We start from the raw sequence: 23,269 nt of genomic DNA, 5'->3' as shown, positions 1-23,269 counted from the left end.
GATGTTTTTTGAAAAAGATAGACACAAATTGCCGGAGTAACTCAGCGGGGCAGGCAGCATCTCTGGATAGAAGGAATGGGCGACGTTTCGGGTCAAGACCTACATATATTTATCCAGCTTTTTTTTTAAATTGTGCCTTGGGATCTTCTATGTACAGTCATAGAGTCATACACCATGGAAACAGGCTCTTCGGCCCAACTTGCCTACATTGACCAATGTTTATAGACACAAAATGCTGGAGTAACTGAGCGGGACAGGCAGGGAAGGAATGGGTGACTTTTTGGGTCTGAAGAAGGGTCTCGACCAGAAACGTCACCCATTCCTTCTCTCCAGAGATGCTGCCTGTCTCGCTGAGTTACTCCAGCATTTTGTGTCTATATTCGGATTAAACCAGCATCTGCAGTTCCTACCTATGCTGACCATCGTTTAATTTAGTTTAGTTTATTGTTTCAAGTACCAAGGTGCATTGAAAAGCTTTTGTTGCGTGCTATCCAGTCAGCGGAAAGACAATACATGATTGCAATCGAGCCATTTATACTTTACATTATAAGGGAATAACGTTTAATGCAAGGGTATAGCCAACAAAATCTGATCAAGGATAGTCAGACGGTCACCAATGAGGTAGATAGTAGTTCAGGTCTGCTGTCTAGTTGTGGTAAGATGATCCAGTTGCCTCATCTATACAAGTCCCACCTGCCTGTGTTTAGCCCATATCCCTCCAAACCTATCTTATCCCAGGTCTGCTCTAACATCTCTTCTGAAATTGGCGTCCCTGCTAACGTGACCTTACCTCGGTCCTGCCTGGGTCAGACCCGGCCACATCATGTCTGAGTCACACAACGTGGAAACAGGTCTTTCAACCCATCTCCTTCATTCCAACTGAGATGCCCCATCTAAAGTTGTCCCACTACCCTGCATTTGGTTGCTATCCCTCTAAACACCTCCGATGCCTGTACTAACCTGACTAGTCCGGCCGAGAGTGATGACGGACCCGAGAGCGACAAGGGACCCGAGAGTGAGGAGGGACACACACCAAGGAGGACCGTTGAGAGATGAGGTGGAACGTTGAGGGTTACCCGTTCGGTGGTGGGCCGCAGAGAACAAAGTGGGGGACCATGCGGGTTTGGGGGGCTGCTGAGAATAAAGGAGGGACCCGGCAGGGGGCTGATGCGACCGAAGGAGAGACCTGCCTTCGGCTGCATGCTGCCATGTGTGATGGCAGGCAGAAGATAGGACTGTTTTGTGAACCTTTGTAACTTTGTCGGCGCAAAAAACATGCTGACACGTGTGTACTGCCTCGGTGACTGTCTGCTGTATGATTTTAACATGTTGTATGCAAAACAATGCATGTCTCTGTACCTGGGTACATTTAGTTTAGTTTAGTTTAGTTTTGTTTAGTTTAGTTTAATTGCCTTCCCTGGGAAAACGACTGTGTGGATTCACCCTAATGATTTTATACACCACCACAAGATCTCCCCGGAACCTCTTGCGCTCCAAGGACTAAAGTCTTAGCCTGCCGAACATCTCCCTGTAGCTCAGACCCTCAAGTCCTGGCAATATCCTCGCGAATCTTCTCTGCGTTATTTCCAGCATCTTTGATATGGCAGCGTGACCAAAACTGAACATAATTCTCAAAGTGTGGCCTCACCAACATCTTGTACAACTGTAAACATAACGTCCCAACATCTACACTCGGTTAATAGACACAAAATGCTGGAGTAACTCAGCGGGACAGGCAGCATCTCTGGAGAGAAGGAATGGGTGACATTTTGGGTTCAGACCCTTCTCTATCTTCTCTATACTCAGTTCCCTGATGAAGTCCAATGTCCCAAAAGCCTTCTTCGCCACCCTATGTACTCATCTTTCAATGTTTGAATGAGAATTCAATCCAAAACATTTCTGACACAGAGGCAAGTTGACTGATAATTTTTATCCTTACATATCTTCAGATTTTCATTTTGATATCACTCACTTCTACTAGTGAACCAAGTTCAAGTGAGTTTATTGTCATGTGTCCCTGTATAGGACAATGAAATTCTTGCTTGCCTGAAAATATTACTTATTGATGACGAGTCAGTGAGTCATACAGCACGGTAACTGCCCTTTGGCCCAGTGGTATAAATATTGATATCTCTAACTTCAAGTAACCCCGGCATTCTCTCTCCATCCCTCCCCCACCCAATTCACACTAGCTTCTCGTTTTCACCCAGCAAACAGCTAACAATGGCCTGTTTCCTTGACATCGTTACTTTTTTGCATATCATTCATTCATTGTTCTTTATCTCTCTACATCATCATCTATAACTCTCGTTTCCCTTTTCCCTAACCAGTCTGAAGAAGGGTCTCGACCCGAAACGTCACCCATTCCTTCTCTCCAGAGATGCTGCCTGTCCCGCTGAGTTACTCCAGCTTTTTGTGTCTATCTTCGGCCCAACTTGCCCCTTTCGACCAAGCTGCCCGTGATGCAATGTCACTTATTTACATACAAGGTGGAAGCAGACTCTTCGGCCCACCAAGTCCATGCAGACCATCGATCACCCATACACTAGTTCCGTCCTACACACACAAGGGAACATTTACAGAAGCCAACTGACCAACAATCCTGCAGGATTTTGGAATGTGGGAGGAACTAGAGCACCCGGAGAAAGCACACGCGGTCACAGGGAAAAAGCACAAACTCTGTACAGACAGCACCTGCAATCAGGATCGAACCAAGGTCTCTGGCACCATGAAGCAGCAACTCTACCGCTGCGCCACTATGCCGCCACTGACTGCACATGAGCCTTCAAAAGGCAGTTGAACTGTTGAAGCCAGATTGGTAAGATTGAGGTACATTTGTCGAGAGTCAAGAGTATTCATTTGTAATATGTACCAGATATGAACGAGAACAATGACATTCTTACTTGCTGCATCTTCACAGATTTTGTTTGCCCTAATTCAGGATTATAGAAATAGCGGTTAACTCTGGCTGGCTGTCAAAACTTGTAGTGATATTCTGAATAATGAGCCTCAGTTTAGCAGCCCTGGTTCCTCTTTGTCTTTGTCCCAGGGGACATTTCACTTCTCGGATATTTGTGCTGAATTCTGTGCCTCATGTTATTTTATTATTTAAAGAACTTTCATCTTGTGCCTAACTATTTTCAGTCAAGTGCAAGCTCATGCTATAGATATGAGCTGACAGTTGTCACATGCAGTTTTCAAAAACTCCTCTGTACACGGGAATGTGATTTAAATTAAACCCGGGAGGTTTGTCCCTCCTGTTCCTCAGCACGAGAGCAGCCTGCAATCACGAGATGGGCTATTTTTCAGTTGATGGAAAGAGGCCATATACAGCCGAAGACTCATCTGGAAGTATCGTTAATAGACAATAGACCAGGGGTGGGGAACCTGTGGCCTTCTAGGCCATTAAGTGAAGCCTTTTGAATGAATCCAAATTTTGTAAAACAAATCCTTTTATTTTTATTAATATATTTTTGTTCGTCTTTTATTATTTTAATTGTAATCTTAAAATGAACCTATTTAAAATACCAAAGAGTAAAAGATGATTCAACAAAATAATCCTATATCTAATTGAAGTTTCTTGGAATGCGGCCTTATTAGATTACACCTAACTTAACGCGGCCTTCCAACATGAAAAGGTTCCCCACCCCTGCAATAGACAATAGGTGCAGGAGTAGGCCATTTGGCCCTTCGAATTCAATATGACCATGGCTGACCATCCACAATCCGTACCCCGTTCCTGCCTACTCTCCATATCTCCTGACTTTGCTATCTTTAAGAGCTCTATCTAAAGCCCCTGTCTCAATTACGTGTCGCGCGTCCTCGTGGTCACGTTGAGGCGCGACGGCCCCGCGCGACTTTGTGCGTCCGCACAGCCGTCTGGAGCAGGTGACGTCATTTGAAGATGGACACAAAATGCTGGAGTAACTCAGCGGGACCGGCAGCATCTCTGGAGAGAAGCAATGGGTGATGTTTCGGGTCGACACCCTTCTTCAGTCTGAAAGAAGGGTCTTGACCTGAAACATCATCCATTCCTTCTCTCCAGAGATGCTGCAGGTCCCGCTGGGTTACTCTTGCATTTTGTGTTCATCTTCAATATTCTTGGCCGTGCTCTAGGAGTAGAAGTGGGGGCGGACCGGATCCACAACGGCAGTGAGCCCCAGGCCAAGCTCGGCGAAGGTTTGCCTGCTTCTGCTGCTGTTGGAGGTGAGACGTTGCGTCGCATCAGTGTCTTGGGCCTGTCCCACTTTGGCCGTCAGTTACGCGGCAGGCCAGTGGAGCGCAAACATTCATTGGCTACAAAATGTTGTAGTGCCGCGTGATATCGCGCACAACTACATACCCCTCCGCGCTTCTCAGTGGGACCGGCCTCGTGCGGCCACACGTTGCCCGTGCGCCTCAACGCGATGACGAGGTCGCGTAATTTGCATGCCAAGGACACGTAAGTGGGACTAAACTTGAAATAGAGCAAAAAAGATGTACAAAGATGTTCACAGGTGTGGATATTTTGACATAAGGAGAGGGAGTTGTTGTCCCCATGAGCAGGGCAAGCTAAAGGGTGACTTTATATATTTATATGAAATCATGAGGGGCATAGATATAATGAAAAGCCACAGTCACTTCCCCAGAGTAGGGGAATCTAATAAAACTAGAGGGCATAGGTTTGATGTAATAAAAAGGAACTGTAGATGCTGGTTTATACCAAAGATAGACACAAAATGCTGGAATAACACAGGGGGCTTAGGTTGGAGGTGTGAGCTGAACATTTAAAAGGGAATAGATCGGTAAAACTCTCAGAGTCTTTTTCCCAGAGTAGGGGATTCAAGAATCATAGGTTTAAGGTGAAGGGCGAAAGATTTAATGGGAACCTGAGGGGAAACTTTATTACACAAAGGGTGGTGGGTTTATGGAACAAGCTGACAGAGGAGGTAGTTGAAGCAGAGACTATCGCAACATTAAAAAAAATTTAGACGTGTACATGGATAGGATAGGTTTGGAGAATATGGGCCCAAAGCAGGCAGGCTCAACTAATGTAGATGGGGTGGGCAAGGTAGGCCGAAGAGCCTGTGTCCACGCTGTGTGACTCTAAAACTCGAGGGGCAACATTTTCACACAGAGGGCTATACATAAATGGAGTGAGCTGGCAGAGGACATGGTAGAGGCAGGTACAATTACTTACTTGGACTTTGTTCCTCCCACACTGGTTGAGTGCATTGGGCAGCAAGCTTTCGCCATTCTGTTACAATTCTGGTACAATTACAGCATTCAAATGGCACTCGGAGAGGTGTATGGATGGGGAACAGTTTGGAAGGTGTAGACCAGGCGCAGGCAAGTGGGATTAGCTCCGTTAAGCAACTAAGTCAGCATGGGCAAGGTGGGCCGAAAGGTCTGATTCTACGCTGTATAGCTCTACCACCCCATGAGGTGGCAGATGCTGGCGAGGAGCTGTCTTCCGATTGTCAAAGTATGTTTTCACCGACGTCTCCGGCCTCCTCTGGGAAGAGCTCTTGCCTTGCCGTTGGAAGGAAATTGCCCTATTCCCCAGCATTTATATGTCCAGCTCTTTCCACATATGCGGAGGCATCAAGGCAACTTCAGGACTGCACGGTGGCACAGCGGTAGAGTTGCTGCCCCACGGCGTCAGACACCTGTGTTCGATCCTGCCTACAGCTGCTGTCTGTCCAGTGTTTGTCCGATCTCCCCGTGACCGGGTGGGCTTTCTCACACATTCCAAAGATGTGAGAGTTTGTAGGTTGATTGGCCTCTGTAAATTGCCCCTTGTGTGCAGAATAGAAAGTGGCGAAACATTGAACTAGTGCACCAGCGTCATCGATGGTCGGCGTGGACTCGTTGGGCTGAAGTGCCCCGTTTCCACGCTGTATCTCTGAACGAAAAGATGACAGCAGTCTACCACTGTAAGGGTTCAGCCCCAGTTTTTCTTGAGGTGGACGTGTGTCCCAGAGTGGAGACAGGATTTGATAACACGTGCAGAATAACTCCACGGGACAATGGAGTCCCTGGCAAAACCACCGGTATCTCACCCATTCGCTTCAGTGCTCTGTGCACTTTTATTTCAGGCATCAAAGCTAATTGAAAACAGCACTGAAATATGTCGCCAGCAGCCTCGCACATTCCTGTCTGCTTGATCATGTCTGTGGCTGTGTGCCATTTGCCTGCCCAACACACTCAGTGTACATGCCGGTCCTTGCCTGAGTTGCAATGTTCATGTAACTGTTGGCCAACAGTGATTCGTAAACCATGTTGGCATAGTCAACCCTCGCTGGGATCAAACCTTTTTTTCGTATCAAAAATAATTAATTTAATTATGATCACGATTCAAAACAAGACCGTGGTAACACACCCACCACCATTGTACAAAATAATCAATTTCTCCAGACAATACATTTTCAAACAACTGTCTTATGGGCCTGTCCCACTTAGACGATTTTTTTGGGCGACTACAGGAGACTGCCGCAACATTTTCACCATGTTGAAAAACTTTCGGCAACAGTGGCGACAAGTTGACGTAGGTTTTGCCATAGGTTGTCATAGGTGCTGTCGTAGGTTGTCGCCAGATGTCTTAGATGAATTCCATTAAAACTAGTCCCATGGTTCTTGGTTCTTGAAGAGCTGGCCTAAAGAGTCGCCATTACAATCTTTACAAATATACTAAATAACTTCAATACAACTATGTCCCTCTCTAACACCACCCGGGCACGGACGTAACCCCGCTAAAGGGACTAGCATCTGACTCGGGCAAAGCCCTCTTCGACCTGGCACCGTGACTCGCGGATGGCCAGCTTGGCCAGGTCTACAGTGGCTTGCAAAAGTTTTCATACCCTTTGAACTTTTCCACATTTTGTCACGTTACAACCACAAACGTAAATGTATTTTATTGGGATTTTATGTGAGAGACCAACACAAAGTGGTGCATAAGTGTTAAGTGGAAGGAAAATGATACATGGTTTTCAAAATGTTTTACAAATAAAAAACTGAAAAGTGTGGCGTGCAAATGTATTCAGCCCCCTGAGTCAATACTTTGTAGAACCACCTTTCGCTGCAATTACAGCTGCAAGTCTTTTGGGGTATGTCTCTACCAGCTTTGCACATCTAGAGACTGAAATTTTTGCCCATTCTTCTTTGCAAAATAGCTCAAACTCAGTCAGATTGGATGGAGAGCATCTGTGAACAGCAATTTTCAAGTCTTGCCAGAGATTCTCAATTGGATTTAGGTCTGGACTTTGACTGGGCCATTCTAACACTTGAATATGCTTTGATCTAAACCATTCCATTGTAGCTCTGGCTGTATGTTTAGGGTCATTGTCCTGCTGGAAGGTGAACCTCCACCCCAGTCTCAAGTCTTTTGCAGACTCTAACAGGTTTTCTTCCAAGATTGCCTTGTATTTGGCTCCATCCATCTTCCCATCAACTCTGACCAGCTTCCTTGCCCCTGCTGAAGAAAAGCATCCCCACATGATGCTGCCACCACCATGTTTCACAGTGGGGATGGTGTGTTCAGGGTGATGTGCAGTGTTAGTTTTCCGCCACACATAGCGTTTTGCATTTAGGCCAAAAACTTCAATTTTGGTCTCATCTGACCAGAGCACCTTCCTCCACATGTTTGCTGTGTCCCCCACATGGCTTGTGGCAAACTGCAAACGGGACTTCTTATGGCTTTTTTTCAACAATGGCTTTCTTCTTGCCACTCTTCCATAAAGGCCCGATTTGTGGAGTGCACGACTAATAGTGGTCCTGTGGACAGATTCTCCCACCTGAGCTGTGGATCTCTGCAGCTCCTCCAGAGTTACCATGGGCCTCTTGGCTGCTTCTCTGATCAATGCTGTCCTTGCCTGGCCTGTCAGTTTAGGTGGACGGCCATGTCTTGGTAGGTTTGCAGTTGTGCCATACTCTTTCCATTTTCGGATGATGGATTGAACAGTGCTCCGTGAGATGTTCAAAGCTTGGGATATTTTTTTATAACCTAACCCTGCTTTAAACTTCTCCACAACTTTATCCCTGACCTGTCTGGTGTGTTCCTTGGGCTTCATGATGCTGTTTGTTCACTAATATTCTCTAACAAACCTCTGAGGCCTTCACAGAACAGCTGTATTTATACTGAGATTAGATTACACACAAGTGGACTCTATTTACTAATTAGGTGACTTCTGAAGGCAATTGGTTGCACTGGATTTTATTTGGGGGTATCAGAGTAAAGGGGGCTGAATACTTTTGCACGTCACACTTTTACAGTTTTTTATTTGTAAAAAAATTTGAAAACCATGTATCGTTTTCCTTCCACTTCACAATTATGCGCCACTTTGTGTTGGTCTATCACATAAAATAGTAAGATTAAACGAGAACTTACCAGTTTGAAGTTTGATCCTTATTTTATGAGGAGGAACGTTGAGGACTACGTGAAGAACCCGCTTACGACGCATGCGTGTCATTCTTCAAAGCAGCGGTGTGGAATCACAGATAACTATAATGACTAAACATAGTAAGATTAGACAACAGATACCAGTTCAGACTATGATCAAGGGTGGGAGCGGAGGGCACGTAGTCCTCAACGTTCCTCCTCATAAAATAAGGATCAAACTTCAAACTGGTAAGTTCTCGTTTAATCTTACTATTTTACTTCGGAGTCACGTGAGTGACTACGTGAAGATTTTAAAGCTCTGTGATTTCATGCCGTGGAACGAGTCCATGCATCACATCTGCCTTGATTTTTGGGGAGAGTAGAGTTAACAACATTAGACATCAATACGATATTGAAATCCAACAGTAAAATTATGAACACCAATTATTGCCCCTATTTATGGGTCTATTATATTACAGAACTTAAATTTGTTTCTGTAAATGTTTCAGGTTCAATGACTGGTTTGTTATAAAGTTGTTGGAAAATTCCTCCGTTGGCCATCCTGCTGTCTTGAGGATTTGGTCCATTGGTACGTCCAACTTCATAGCTGCTAATGTAGCTGCAGCCCTGGTGGAGTGAGATTTGAAATGCTAGTTCCCACTCCAGCCTATTTAGGACTTGTTTTAGCCATCCAGAGATGGTCTGGACTGTCACTGTTTTAAATGGCTGTTAGTAGCTGATTAAAGTGACATTCCTCCCCTCTGATGATCTTAGTATACTTCAAGTATGATAGTAAGTGTGTTATAATACAGAGACGACCATCTGTAGGGTAGGCCCTGAATTCTGTTTTTTAGGCCTGCTGACCCCTGTCTGTTCTGTATGACTATTACACTGATGTAAACCTTAATTTCCAGATGAAATAATCATGTTGTCCAACCTTGTTTTCTGTGGTGACTTGACCCTTGTGGCGTGACCAGGACCATCAGCATGACTGTTTTCATAGTCAGTTTCCGTAGGAACAGAGCTGTAGCTGGAGACCAGTTTCTTAACATGGTCAGTACAATGCTCACATCCCATATTTGGGAGTACCTGGTTCTTGGGGATTAATTTTAAAAATGCCCCTCATGAGTTTGTTTACCAGGGTTTGTCCCAACAGAATGCCGCTCTGTACCTTCGACAGGTATATTGACAGAGCACCTCTGGCGCAGTTGATGGCACTATGACTGAGCCTCTCATCGTAATGGAGGCTTGCCAGGAATTCCAGAACAGACGGGATGTTCATAGATCTGTGGGTGATGATTATTGTTGTGACAGTACTTCCCATTACTAGATGATACCAAGTACTGATGTTTAGGTGGACAGTCTGTGACCCGCTGAAATAATTCCGCATTCGGTCCATCGGTCCCAGGTGTAGAAGAGGTGCTTTCAACTCTAAATAAATAGGTTAATATATAATAGTGACGGGTAACTCCCCTTGTTGCGGGAAGACCCAGTAAGTTAGGTCTATGATGGGTGGTGATGTATGGTTCTGACCCATGTTGATATCACCAGTACCCCGGTTGCGTAGGGCAATCAGGTATATCAAGATTCGAGACATGAAGTCTATAGTTTCTTGCTAAATAACCGACTGATGAGGCAAAGGGAGGGATGCATAAATGATCCCCCAATCAGCGAAGATACATCTGAACCACTGCCCCAGGTTCTGGCTCCCAAGAACATAATTTGATAGCTGGTAAGAGCATGGATGTGAATAGGTCGTTATCTGGTGTTCCATACCAGCTGTTCCAGCAATACATATTTTATCCAACATCCATACAGAGTTTTTGGACTTAGCGTGACCTGTTGTCTGCCACTAAATTCAGTTTCCCTGGTAGTTGGATGCTGATATCCAATCTCTATCTGGATACGCTATTAATCCAGATTAATAGAGACAGTGACTCTAAGACTATTGCCTGCATCACAGCGTGGAGGTACCCGGTGAACTCACCGCGGCGGATGCCAGCCCGTGTCCATTGTGTGCTGCTAGTATTACATGTATGGCTGCAGGCGACAACATCTCGCTCAGACCGAAAGGTCCGACCGACAAGAAGGATTCAATTCAATTCACAAATAGTGTTGGCCAGATAGTCAAATGGTGTCGATATGTTTCTACCCATATGGTTGACATATGCTACTCCGGTGGTGTTGTCAATTTGTAGATTAACATACTGGTGTTATAACCCAAAACAATTTGACTTAAAGCCATGACTAGCTCTCACTTCCCCAGGTATATATGCCCAACGTTAGTAGTGATGCCTCCTGAGCATTCCATCTCCCCCACAGCTGGAGATGGAATTAGTAGCATCCCAATCCAAGGCCCATCAGTATGTGGTTCCATAGATGGGTAACTGTGTTTGGTTGTTTCATAAGTCTGTCAGAATGACCCCCACATAATTTCTTGAGTGACACGTGTAGCGCTCTGTACTATGATTATGTAAAGGTCCGATATCATGTGGCTGTCACACAGCCCCTAATGCCAATTATTCTACTACCAGTCTGATGGCTGGTTTAGTTCCCTGGAAGCCTCCATAAAGGCTGTACCCTTTCTTACGGCAAAGTACTGCCATGTTATATGACATCATCATAAAAATCAACATCCCAAAAGGCTGAACTGACTTTGCCGTAAGAAAGTGTTAACGGTGGACCGCAGACGATCTGTTGTGTTAAATACATCTGTGGGCACCTTCAATGAGTCCTATATAGCAAGCGTATTTTAATACCATGCTTGCCATGTAGTACCGTAGGATCAATCCCTTAGTTGCACCAAAGGTTCCCATTTGTAATGAATATAAAGTACGAAGTATTCAAATTAGTCAATCTAAGATGAAGTGGCAACCACCTCTAAATTATGAGAAGGATATTTAGGACACAAATCCCTGTGATTCGTGTGGATGTCCTCCATAAGTCCTATAATATATGGGCACTGTAGTTCAGTATGCGCTTTAGTTGTTTCTTTCCCTGTAAGCATGAACATTCAGTTCGGTACATGCTGAACTGGAGGATAATGGAATGAAGAATTCTAAGGTATGCCCCTGTACTTCTGAATTTTAAGTGTCGGTAGAATAATTCTATGCATACAGATAGATCTGTTATCCACTACCAATCTCCCTGGTTCCTATTAGTAGGTTAGTTACTATTTCGGCATCCTCCGTGGTCGTTGAGGTGCTGGTGTCTGATGAGGGTAGCACATTTCTCAGGAAGTAGTTTTTAAGACGTTCCTTAATGTGTCCCAGAGTTCCCTCGATGTGAAGATCTTTCCCTGTTAAGATAAGATGCCTCCAAATTTTAATATTGGAGGTTGGGAGGTTCCAGGTTTTCATCTGTTAGGACTTAGAACATTCTTTTGTTTCAATTCCGTGCCCTACCATGTTTAGGTTGATACTGGGAACATTCAAGTTTTGCAGTTCCCTGATGGTAAGTGTTTTCCCATAGGTTTTCCGCACCCTAAGTGTACTAGGGGTATGTTCTGCTCCCCTGTTCAAGTGGAGCCCAAACTTGACCCCCTATACTCCCCTCTGAGAAGGGAGAACACTGTGCAGCCCTACAAGAGGTACTGCTGTAGGACTTACTAGCTGCCCCTCTGTGACTAGCCTCCATCTCATGGAGCTGCCACTTACATGCTCCAACAGCTGCTCCAGCTGGTCCCGATGCTCTCGGGCACCCAACCGGCTCCAATGCACAAGATCACTGGCCATTGCGGCTGCTTCTGAAGCCGTTACTCCTGAGACTGCTCCTGCTGCAGTTCCTGCAGCTACTCCACCCGGCTCCAATGCTCACGGGCAATGGCCGTCACAGCTGCTCCTGAAGCTGCTTCTGCAGTCAGCCCAGGATTGAGTCTCGGTGTTCCCCTCTGATGAGTGAGAAACTCTGTGCCGCCCCACAAGGAGTACTGCTGTGGGGCTTATTAGTTGCCCACTGTGGCTTTGCCACTTTGGAGTATTTCCACTCTGCAGCCCCACAAGGGGTACTGCTCCTGCAGCCGGTCCAACCGGCTCCAATGCTCTCGGGCACTGGCCGCTCCCGGCTGCTTTATCCTGCATGCTGCAGCCGCTACAACCGACCTCGGTGCTCACGGGCACCGGCCGTCACGGCTGCTGGTCATGCTGCAGCCGCTCAAACCGACCCCGTTGCTCACGGGCACTGGCCGCTCCCGGCTGCTTTATCCTGCATGCTGCAGCCGCTACAACCGACCTCGGTGCTCACGGGCACCGGCCGTCACGGCTGCTGGTCATGCTGCAGCCGCTCAAACCGACCCCGTTGCTCACGGGCACTGGTCGCTCGCGGCTGCTTGCCATCTCCTCCAGCCGCTCAAACCGACCCCCATGCACACGGGCACTGGTCGCTCGCGGCTGCTCCTCTCCCGACCGGCCGGGGCCGGCGCGGGAGCGAAGTTGGAAGCGAAATCGGGCACAGCTGTTCCCATTACGGGAGATCAGCGTGCCGTTTGCTGCTGCTGCTGCCGGCTGCCCGCAATTTTGCAGGTTCTCCCCCGCCAGCATTCTCGCTCCTTCCAGCGCCTCGGACCCATGTATAGGTCCATGGGGCTGTAGTCCGAGTCGTCGGAAAATGACTGCTCCAGACATGCTCCACCGCTGTCGGCGCTCCTGGAGCTGAAGTCGGCTCCGGTTCCCGTTTTAAGGGAGAAAGCAGTGCCCCGGCCGTTGCTGGCTGCCTGCAGTTCTGCAGACTCTCCCCAGCCAGTTCTCATCAGCCTTCTGTAGAAAGAAAAAAGGTAAGTAAAAGAAACGACGTTCCCTCACCTTACTGTTGCAGGTTCAACCCCTGCCGTTTGGGAGGAACATCCTTCCTCCAGCAATGACGAGTTCGAATGCGTGTAGCGTAATGACACGCATGTGTCGTAAGCGGGTTCTTCACGTAGTCACTCACGTGACTCCGAAGTAAAATCCCAATAAAATACATTTACGTCTGTGGTTGTAATGTGATAAAATGTGCAAAAGTTCAAGGGGTATGAATACTTTTGCAAGCCACTGATATATCAACCCTTGTGAAGGGAAAGATTTAACAGTAACCCGAGGGGCTCCTTTTAACACAGAGGGTGTATGGAATGAGCCGCCGGAGGAGGTAGTTGAGGCAGGGACTATAATAGCATTGGACAGGTACACAGATAGGAAAGGTTTAGAGGGATATGGGTCAAACCTCTCACTTCTGAGGTCTGAGGTCCCCACCTGCTTTAAAAGGGCATCAATTATACCGGTGCCCAAGAAGAGTAAGGTGACGTGCCTCAATGACTATCGACCAGTAGCACTAACGCCGGTGGTGATGAAGTGCTTTGAGAGGTTGATCATGGAGCAAATCAACTCCTACATCGACAAAAACCTGGACCCACTGCAGTTCGCGTACCGCCACAACAGATCAACGGTGGATGCGATCTCGCTGGCCCTCCACTCCGCACTGGACCACTTGGACAACAAAAACTCATATGTCAGGCTGTTATTCATTGATTACAGCTCGGCATTTAACACAATCATCCCCTCCAAACTGGTTACCAAACTCGCAGAACTGGGTCTCTGCGCATCCCTCTGCAACTGGATCCTTGACTTCCTCGTCCACAGACCACAGTCTGTTCGTATTGGTGGAAATGTGTCAGCCTCAATAACAATCAGCACGGGAGCACCTCAAGGCTGCGTGCTCAGCCCCCTGCTGTACTCACTCTATACCCATGACTGCGTAGCGAACCACAGTGCGAACTCCATCATCAAGTTCGCTGACGACACCACTATTGTGGGGCGTATCACTGATGGGGATGAGTCAGAGTACAGAAGAGAGATCGAGCAACTGTCCATATGGTGCCAGCGCAATAACCTGGCCCTCAACACCAGCAAAACCAAGGAACTGATTGTGGACTTTGGAAGGAGTAGGAGGGGGACCCACAGCCCCATTTATATCAACGGGTCGATGGTTGAAAGGGTCAAGAGCTTCAAATTCCTGGGCGTGCACATCTCTGAAGATCTTTCCTGGTCCGAGAACACTAATGCAATCATCAAAAAAGCACATCAGCGCCTCTACTTCCTGAGAAGATTACGGAGAGTCGGATTGTCAAGGAAGACTCTCTCTAACTTCTACAGGTGCACAGTCGAGAGCATGCTGACCGGTTGCATTGTGGCTTGGTTCGGCAATTTGAGCGCCCTGGAAAGGAAAAGACTACAAAAAGTTGTAAACACTGCCCAGTCCATCATCGGCTCTGACCTTCCTTCCATCGAGGGGATTTATCGCAGTCGCTGCCTCAAAAAGGCTGGCAGTATCATCAAAGACCCACACCATCCTGGCCACACACTCATCTCCCTGCTACCTTCAGGTAGAAGGTACAGGAGCCTGAAGACTGCAACAACCAGGTTCAGGAATAGTTACTTCCCCTCAGCCATCAGGCTATTAAACCTGGCTCGGACAAAACTCTGATTATTACCAACCACTTTCTGTTATTTGCACTATCAGTTTATTTATTCATGTATGTATATATTTATATCATGGTATATGGACACATTTATCTGTTTTGTAGTAAATGCCTACTATTTTCTGTGTGCTTAAGCAAAGCAAGAATTTCATTGTCCTACACAGGGACACATGACAATAAACTAACTTGAACTTGAACTTGAACTTGAACTTGAAATGAGGGAAAATGGGATTGGCTCAGATCAGGCATCTTGGTCGGCAAGGATGAGTGGAATCCAGTAGTCTGTTTCCACGCCGTGTGACTCTACGAATTTGGGTTTAGTTTATTGTCACATGTACCAAGGTACAGTGAAAAGCTTTTGTTGTGTGCTAACCAGTCAGTTGAAGGACGATGCACGATTACAATCGAGCCGCCCACAGATACATGATAAACAACCCCACTTAGATGTCAGTGAGCCTGCGGCTGCCTTCTGGTATGTCGACGGCTGGTAATGCGCTGTTCACCCAGCCCTCCTTAGAGTGGTGGATGAGGCTTTAATTATAAGGTGGGAACTTGCTCCTTACATCAGGCTGTTCACTCACCTATCACACCATGCAGAGCAATGGGGAAGGGTCTTGACCCGAAACATCACCCATTCCTTCTCGCCAAAGGTGCTACCTGCCCCGGTTGAATTACTCCAGCTTTTTGTGTCTATCTTCGGTTTAAACCAACATCTGCAGTTCCTTCCTACGCACCAGGCAGAGCTCTGGTTTCATCACTGCGTACCTGCCCAAAATACCCCCCTTCTAAAGAAATGCTTAAAAGAATGGCAGAGGCAATTGGAGAATGATCTGAGTGCAGCCTGTACTTGGGGGTATTAGCTACAAGGAGAGGTTGGACAAAATTGGGTTGTTTTCTCTGGAATGCCAGAGGTTGAGGGGAGACCTCAAGTTTAGAGATATAGCGTGGAAACACATCCCTGTGGCCCATCAGGTCCACTCTGACTAATGATTGTCCATGCACTAGTTCTTTCCTACACACGAGGGATATTTTACAGAATCCAATTAACCTACAAACCTGCACATCTTTGGAATGTGGGTGGATACCCACACGGTCACAGGAAAAATGAGAAAACTCCATACAAACAACACCCATAAGCAGGAACAAACCCAGGTCTCTGGCACTGTAAGGCAGCAACTCTACTGCTGCACCGCTGTACCATCTGATAAAAGTATATAATACTAGACTAAGTGGGACCCTTGGAGAACTAGTATGGGTATTGTGGGCTGCAGGGACTGGTTTCCAGAGGGCTAGTATAGACATTGTGGGCCAAATGGATTGGGGTGGCAGCTCAGACACTCAAGCCTGATGTGCTGGCAGCTCACTCACGACTGGTGGGCTAGCAGTTGACTCACGGCTACTCTTTGAAATTCCATTTCAAGCAGGGTGCAAGGCCAACAAATTCAAATGCAGTTTCCTACCATTTCAAGCAGGGTGAAACCACCATAAAACCACCATAAAACCACACAAAACACCACAAAAACACCACACTCATAGTTCAGTAGGCATTCAGTGTGTTCAGTTGATTCACAGCTCAGATAGTCATGACCTCTCCCTCCCCCATCTTGCAGAGACTGCACCACACCCACACTTCCAGGTTTTATAATCCCTCCCCCCTCCCACTGGAAGGGGCGTGGTCTTAATGGCTTAATTGACAGGAGAGAGATTCTCAACATTTTTTTAAACACTAATAACACTTTTATTTTTCATTGTTGGGAAGAATCCTCTGCACTTGATGAGCGGAGGGGGACTGAGTAAGATGGCCAAAAATCACAGCCGTAAGTGATAGCGTTTTATCTAAAATCAATATACAGTGCAAACAGGAAGTCGTCAAGTTTAGACCAACAACCATTTGCAGCGCAGCATTTCAAAGCATTCCACAGCAACAACCAGCAGGTCGGGCAGCATCTCTAGCAGCCATGGACAGTCATCGTTTCAGATTGGAATCTTTCTTCAGACTCATATTGCTGGTTTTTATCATTTACTTGAAGTGCAGACTCATTTGTTTAGTTTGATCCATCACTGCTTACGATGCCCAGATTGCAGCTGTTACTTTGACATGGGAGATTTATTGTAAGAGCCAAGTCTGCAACTGGTGCTGCCGCTCCAGACTGCAGCAGTACGTGCTGAGGGACGCACTGAAACCTAGGACCACAGGCTTGGCTCCTTCAGCTGCTCGACATTGGGGGGCAGGGTGTGGTGAAGAGACCCCTTAAATAAGGGAAGGGATATCACCCCAGGGGGCCACATGAGTGGCAAGAATGCCAGGTATAAGGGTATTTCTGTAAACGCTATCGAATACGATGCTAATGAATGTATCTATAGCCGCTGAGAATGTCAAACAAATTTTTGCAGTTCTCGTTTTGTATATATTTAATTCTGAATATAGTTTATTTTGATCTTAAAATAATCTGGAAGTAAAGGAGTCAAGAGGCACCGTGGAGGTAGGTTTGTCAACTTTCTCATTCCCAAATAAGGGACGAAAGGCCAAAATAAGGGCCAAATTCCCGACGGCAATTCATTGATTGACTCGGCCGTGGCTGGGTGAATGATGAGTTGGCCCATGTGCTGTACTGTACACAAAGCCGTGCGAAGTCGTGCGCAAAGTCCGGCATCCCATCCAACACATGAACCGTTCATCGGCCATGAGAAGGAGGAGTGGTGGTGTCGGCGGTAAGCGAAGGTCCAAAGGTCGGACAGCTGGCCGGGCTGCCGACCGACGGGGCCACGGGTGAGGCGCTGCTGCTGCACTCCATGGGCTGCACTACGTCGGGATGGATGAGGCAGGGCCGGACACGGCGCTTCGACCCGACAGTCCCCTCGACCCGAGTAGTAGCAGTCAAATACAGGAAAAGGGCTGTCCCGTAAGGGACAATCCAATTTATCCCAATATACGGGATGTCCCGGCTAATATGAAACAGTTGGCAACCCTACGTGGAGGTGACCCTGTAGAAGGTAGTTGTACGGAATGGTGTGAATGTTATCACATCACACATCGCAAGTTATTGTTATAGCAAATTGCAAGGCCAGTTATATATTATTCACATACACCCTCTTGAACAGAGCTGTACAACTACTACAGGCATTTGGAATCTGCTGCATTATGAATTGCCCAAATATTGTGAACATACAACAGGGTTCCCGCACTGGATATTGTTAGGACTTTATTCTTCGGAATGCCAGAGGCTGAGGGATGATCTTTTCGAGAAGTTTGGCACATCCCCTACAATTCTCACCAACTTCTACAGATGCCCCGTAGAAAGCATTTTATCAGGATGCATCACAGCTTGGATTTGGAAATTGCAGCGAATTGTGGACACAGCTCAGGCCGTCGCACAAACCAACCTCCCTTCTATTGATTCCATTTATACCTCACGCTGCCTCGGCAAGGCCAGCAGCATAATCAAGGACGAGTCGCACCCTGGCCACTCCCTCTTCTCCCGTCTCCCATCAGGCAAAATATACATAAGTGTGAAAACACACACCTCCAGATTCAGGGACAGTTTCTTCCCAGCTGTTATCAGGCAACTGAACCATCCAACCACAACCAGAGAGCAGTGCTGAACTACTATCTACCTCTTTGATGTCCGTCGGACTATCCTTGACCTGACTTTGCTGGCTTTACCTTGCACTAACCGTTATTTCCTTATCATGTATCTATACACTGTAAATGGATTGATTGTAATCATGTATTGTCTTTCTGCTGACTGGTTAGCATGCAACAAAAAGCTTTTCACTGTACCTCGGTACACGTGGCAATAAACTAAACTGAACTGAACTGAACTGATGTATGAAATCATGAGGGGAATAGATAGGGTGAATGCACCCAGCCTCTTACCCAGGCTAGGGGGAATCATTAACCAGCGGACATTAAGGAGCATGATTTAATTTGATAATGTGACATCCCCTCCCCCTTCCCAGTTCTCCTACCAGTCTTACTGTCTCCAACTACATTTCATCTCTGTACCACCCGCTCCCCTGACATCAGTCTGAAGAAGGGTCTCGACTCGAAACGTCACCCATTCCTTCTCTCCAGAGATGCTGCCTCTCCCACTGAGTTACTCCAGCATTTTGTGTCTATCTAAGATTTAATTGGAACTTGAGGGGCTAGTTATTCACTCAGAGGGTGGTGGATGCTTGGAACAAGCTGCTAGAGGACGTGGTTGAGGCAGGTACTATTTCAGGTATACGGATAGGAAAGTATCAAGGGATCAGAGCCAAACTGAACACTACTCCAAACGCAGCCTCACCAATGTCTTGTATAACATGACAAAAAAGATTGATGAGGGCAGAGCTGTAGATGTTGTATATCTGGCCTGCCGTAAAGCATTCGACAAGGTTGTATATGGTAGGCTACTCTCAAAGATTAGATTGCATGGGATCAAAGGAGAGATAGCTGAATGGATAGTACATTTGCTTCATGGAAGGAAGCAGAGGGGAAGAGAGAGAGAGAGTTACTTCTCGGACTGGAGGCCTGTGACTAGTGGTGTGCCTCAGGGTTCGGTGCTGGGCCCGTTACTGTTTGTCATCTACATCAATGATTTGAATGAGAACATACAGGGCAAGATTAGCAAGTTTGCAGATGATACGAAAGTGGGTGGTTTCGCAGATAGTGAAGATGTTTGTGAAATATTGCAGCAGGATCTTGATCAATTGGCCAGGTGGGCAGAGGAATGGTTGATGGAATTTAATACAGAAAAATGTGAGGTGCTGCATTTTGGGAAATCTAACAAGGAAAGAACCTACACTGTAAATGGTAGGCCTCGGGGAGTGTTGTAGAGCAGGGGGGCCTAGGAGTGCAGGTGCATGGTTCCTTGAAGGTGGTCACAGGTAGATAGGGTGGTCAAAAGGCTTTTGGCACATTGGCCTTCCTCAGTCAGAGTATTGAATGTAGAAGTTGGGAGGTCATGTTGCATTTGTATAAGACGTTGGAGAGGCCACATTTAGAATATTGTGTTCAGTTCTGGGCACAATATTATAAGGAAAATGTTGTCAAGCTGGAAAGGGTACAGAGAAGATATACGAGGATGTTGCCAGGACTAGAGGGTCTGAGCTAAAGGTAGAGGTTGAGTAGGCTGGGATACTATTCTTTGGAGCGCAGGAGGATGAGGAGTGGTCTTGTAGAGGTGTATAAATCATGACAGGAATAGATCGGGTAGATGCACAGAATCTCTTGTCGAGAGCAGGTGAATCAAAGTTTTACGATGGAGAGGAAAAAAATTGATAGGAAACTGAGGGGTAACTTTTTCACACAAAGGGTTGTGGGTGTATGGAATAAGCTGCCAGAGGAGGTAGATGAGGCGGGGACTATCCCAACGTTTAAGAAATAGTTATACAGTTACTTGGATAGGACAGGTTTGTTGGGATATGGGCCAAACGCAGGCAGGTGGGACTAGTGTAGCTGGGATATGTTGGCTGGTGTGGGCAAGTTGGGCTGAAGGGCCAGTTTCCACGCTGTATCACTCTATGACTATGACTATAGACTTTTGGAGAAACAGTGCGGAAACAGGCCCGTCGGCCCACCATGTCCATTCACCCCGTACACTAACACTATCCTACACACTAGAGACAATTTACAATTTTAATGAAGCCAATTAACCTACAAACCTGTACGTTTTTGGAGTGTGGGAGGGAACTGGAGCAACTGGGGAAAACCCACGCAGTCACAGGGAGAACGTGCAAACTCCGTATAGATGGCGCCCGTAGTCAGGATCAAACCCGGGTCTCTGATACTGTAAGGAAGCAACGCCAGCACTGTGCCACCATGCCGGTCCAACTTCTATACTCAAAACTCTGATGAAGTTCAATGTGCCGAAACATTTTTGACCACCCTATCCACCTGTGAAACCACTTTCAAGGAACATGCTCCACAATCCCGCTGCTTTTGGTACTCCCACCAAATGGAGAACTTGAGCTGCTTTTCACTCGGTGGCACGGCACGGTGTATCTCTAATGTCTATAACCTAAAAAGTTTAACATGGAACTTGTTTGTTGTTCCCAGGATTTTCCATGCAGTCTTTCTCAAATAGAGGTATAACAGTAGCCATCACCCAGTCTTCCAGCACAATACTCGTGATTATGGAGGATACACATATCTCTGCCAGTAGCTCTGTAATCTCTTCCCTTGCTCTCCATAATATCTTAGGATAGTTTGTATCAGGTTCTGGGTTTAATTTACCTTAATGCACTTTATGACCTCCAGCACCTTCTCTGGCTCAATGTAGACTCTCATCATAATTGAAGATAGACACAAAATGCTGGAATAAGTCAGAGGGGCAGGCAGCTTCTCTAGAGAGAAGGAATGGGTGACTATTCGGGTCGAGACCCTTCTTCAGACTGAGAATCACGGGAAAGGGAAATCATTATTAACCTCCCCAAGTTCACTTTTATTCTCTACAGTTAATAGAGTCATACAGTCAGACAGCACGGAAAGAGGCCCTTCAACCCATCGTACCCATGCTGACCAAGATGGCACATCAACACTAGTCCCACCTGCCCGCGTTTGGGCCATACCCCTCAAAACCTTTCCTATCCATGTAACTGTCCAAATTTCTTCGAAATGGTGTGATAGTTTCCGCCACAACTACCTCCTCTGGCAGCCCGTTCCATAAACCCATCATCCTCAGTGCAAGAATACAGATGAGAAATATCCATTCAACAATTCATCCATCCCCTCTGGCTTCACACATGTAGATTGATCTTGAAAATGTTTCACCCGATTAATAAATTGGCCCTATTCTCTCCCTTGTTTTTCTTTTGCCCTTAATATACTTGTCCAATCTCTTTGGATTCTTCTTTACCTTACCTGCCAAAGCTATTCCATGCCATGTTCTTGTCCTCCTGATTTCACTCTTGAGTGTACACACACACCCCTTCAACTCCACATTTCATTTCATTTACTAAGTCAGTCAGACAATTAAAAAGCAACGCAACACACAGAATACATTTTAACATAAACATCCACAACAGTGATTCCTCCACATTCCTCACTGTAATGGAAGTGAGAAAAAGTCCAATCTCTTCCCTTTGATCTCCCGCGGTCGGGAGCCTCGAGCCCTCCATTGACGGGACGATCTTGACTCCAGTAGCCGACAGCATTTTGGCCCTCTGCATTGAGGTGATCAGCTCCTGCATCGGGGGGATATCAGCTCCCCCGTGCCAGATGATCGGCTCCAATGTTAAGTCCACGCCCCACGGTACGGCCCAAAGTCAGTCCGAGGAGGCCTCCAGCTCCATCGATGGTAGGCCGCAGAGGGACTGGACATATGAACATAGTACACTATATGATAATATAATAAACGGGAAAGAAAATAAAAGTTCAGGGTGTGTATATATACACATACTCACAAATACACATCTACACACACACATATACGTACACTCAAAAAATAAACAATAATAGAGCAATAATAATAATAGTCTATGTAATTCAGAGCTTATTTGGGGTTGTTGTGTTTAATAGCCTGCTGACTGTAGGGAAGAAGCTGTTTACTGAACCTGGACGTTATAGTTTTCAGACTCCTGTACCTTTTTCCTGATGGCAGTGGTGAGATGAGTGTTTGGCCAGGATAGTGTGGGTCTCTGATGATGCTGGCTGCCTTTTTGAGTAAATCCCTTCAATGGTGGGGAGGTCAGAGCTGGTGATGGACTGGGCAGTTCTCACAACTGTTCACATTACATATGCCTCCTCCTTTTTCTTGACCAGTCTCAATGTCTCTTGTCATGCAGGGTTCCTTAGGTTCAATCAGCCGCGCCTTTCACTCTAATAGGGACATGCTGACCATGAACTCTTGCTATCTCACGTTAAAAAGCCTCCCATTATCAGTCACCTCCCTACCAGCAAACATAGAAACATAGAAACATAGAAAATAGGTGCAGGAGTAGGCCATTCGGCCCTTCGAGCCTGCACCGCCATTCATTAAGATCATGGCTGATCATCCAACTCAGTATCCTGTACCTGCCTTCTCTCCATACCCCCTGATCCCTTTAGCCACAAGGGCCACATCTAACTCATTCTTAAATATAGCCAATGAACTGGCCTCAACTACCTTCTGTGGCAGAGAATTCCAGAGATTCACCACTCTCTGTGTGAAAAAACAGCTCCCCCCAAACTTTAATTAGATTAATTTGCCTATGTGAAATTGCCCCCTAGTGTGTCGGGAGTGGATGAGAAAGTGGGATAACAAAGAACCAGTGTGAACGGGTGATCGATGGTTGGCATGGACTCGGTGGGCCGCAGGGCCTATTTCCATGTTGTATTTCTGAACTAAACTAAACACGCTCCAAACTTTACTTCCTCGGCTGCTGCGTCTCCTGCTTCTCTGCTCCAACATTGAACTGCTATGGGCGGCAAAGTGGATGTGAGAGTGGGATAACATAGATTTAATCTTTAGTTAGTTTAGTTTAGATTTGTTTTGTTTATT

General features: G+C 46.4%; 1 long non-coding RNA gene across 1 annotated transcript; it reads left to right on the top strand.

Annotated features, from left to right (window-relative positions):
• Positions 1 to 557: 557 nt before the first annotated feature.
• On the top strand, positions 558 to 22,334 carry LOC116970702. The gene is made up of 3 exons (XR_004411276.1): positions 558 to 686; positions 16,079 to 16,084; positions 22,323 to 22,334. It is a non-coding gene; the product is annotated as an uncharacterized LOC116970702 (long non-coding RNA).
• Positions 22,335 to 23,269: the final 935 nt, after the last annotated feature.

This window comes from Amblyraja radiata, chromosome 3, assembly GCF_010909765.2.
Source record: "Amblyraja radiata isolate CabotCenter1 chromosome 3, sAmbRad1.1.pri, whole genome shotgun sequence".
Taxonomy (NCBI): Eukaryota; Metazoa; Chordata; class Chondrichthyes; order Rajiformes; family Rajidae; genus Amblyraja; species Amblyraja radiata.
The sequence above is the reverse complement of the archived record's forward strand: the minus strand, read 5'-3'. Positions and strand labels throughout refer to the sequence as shown.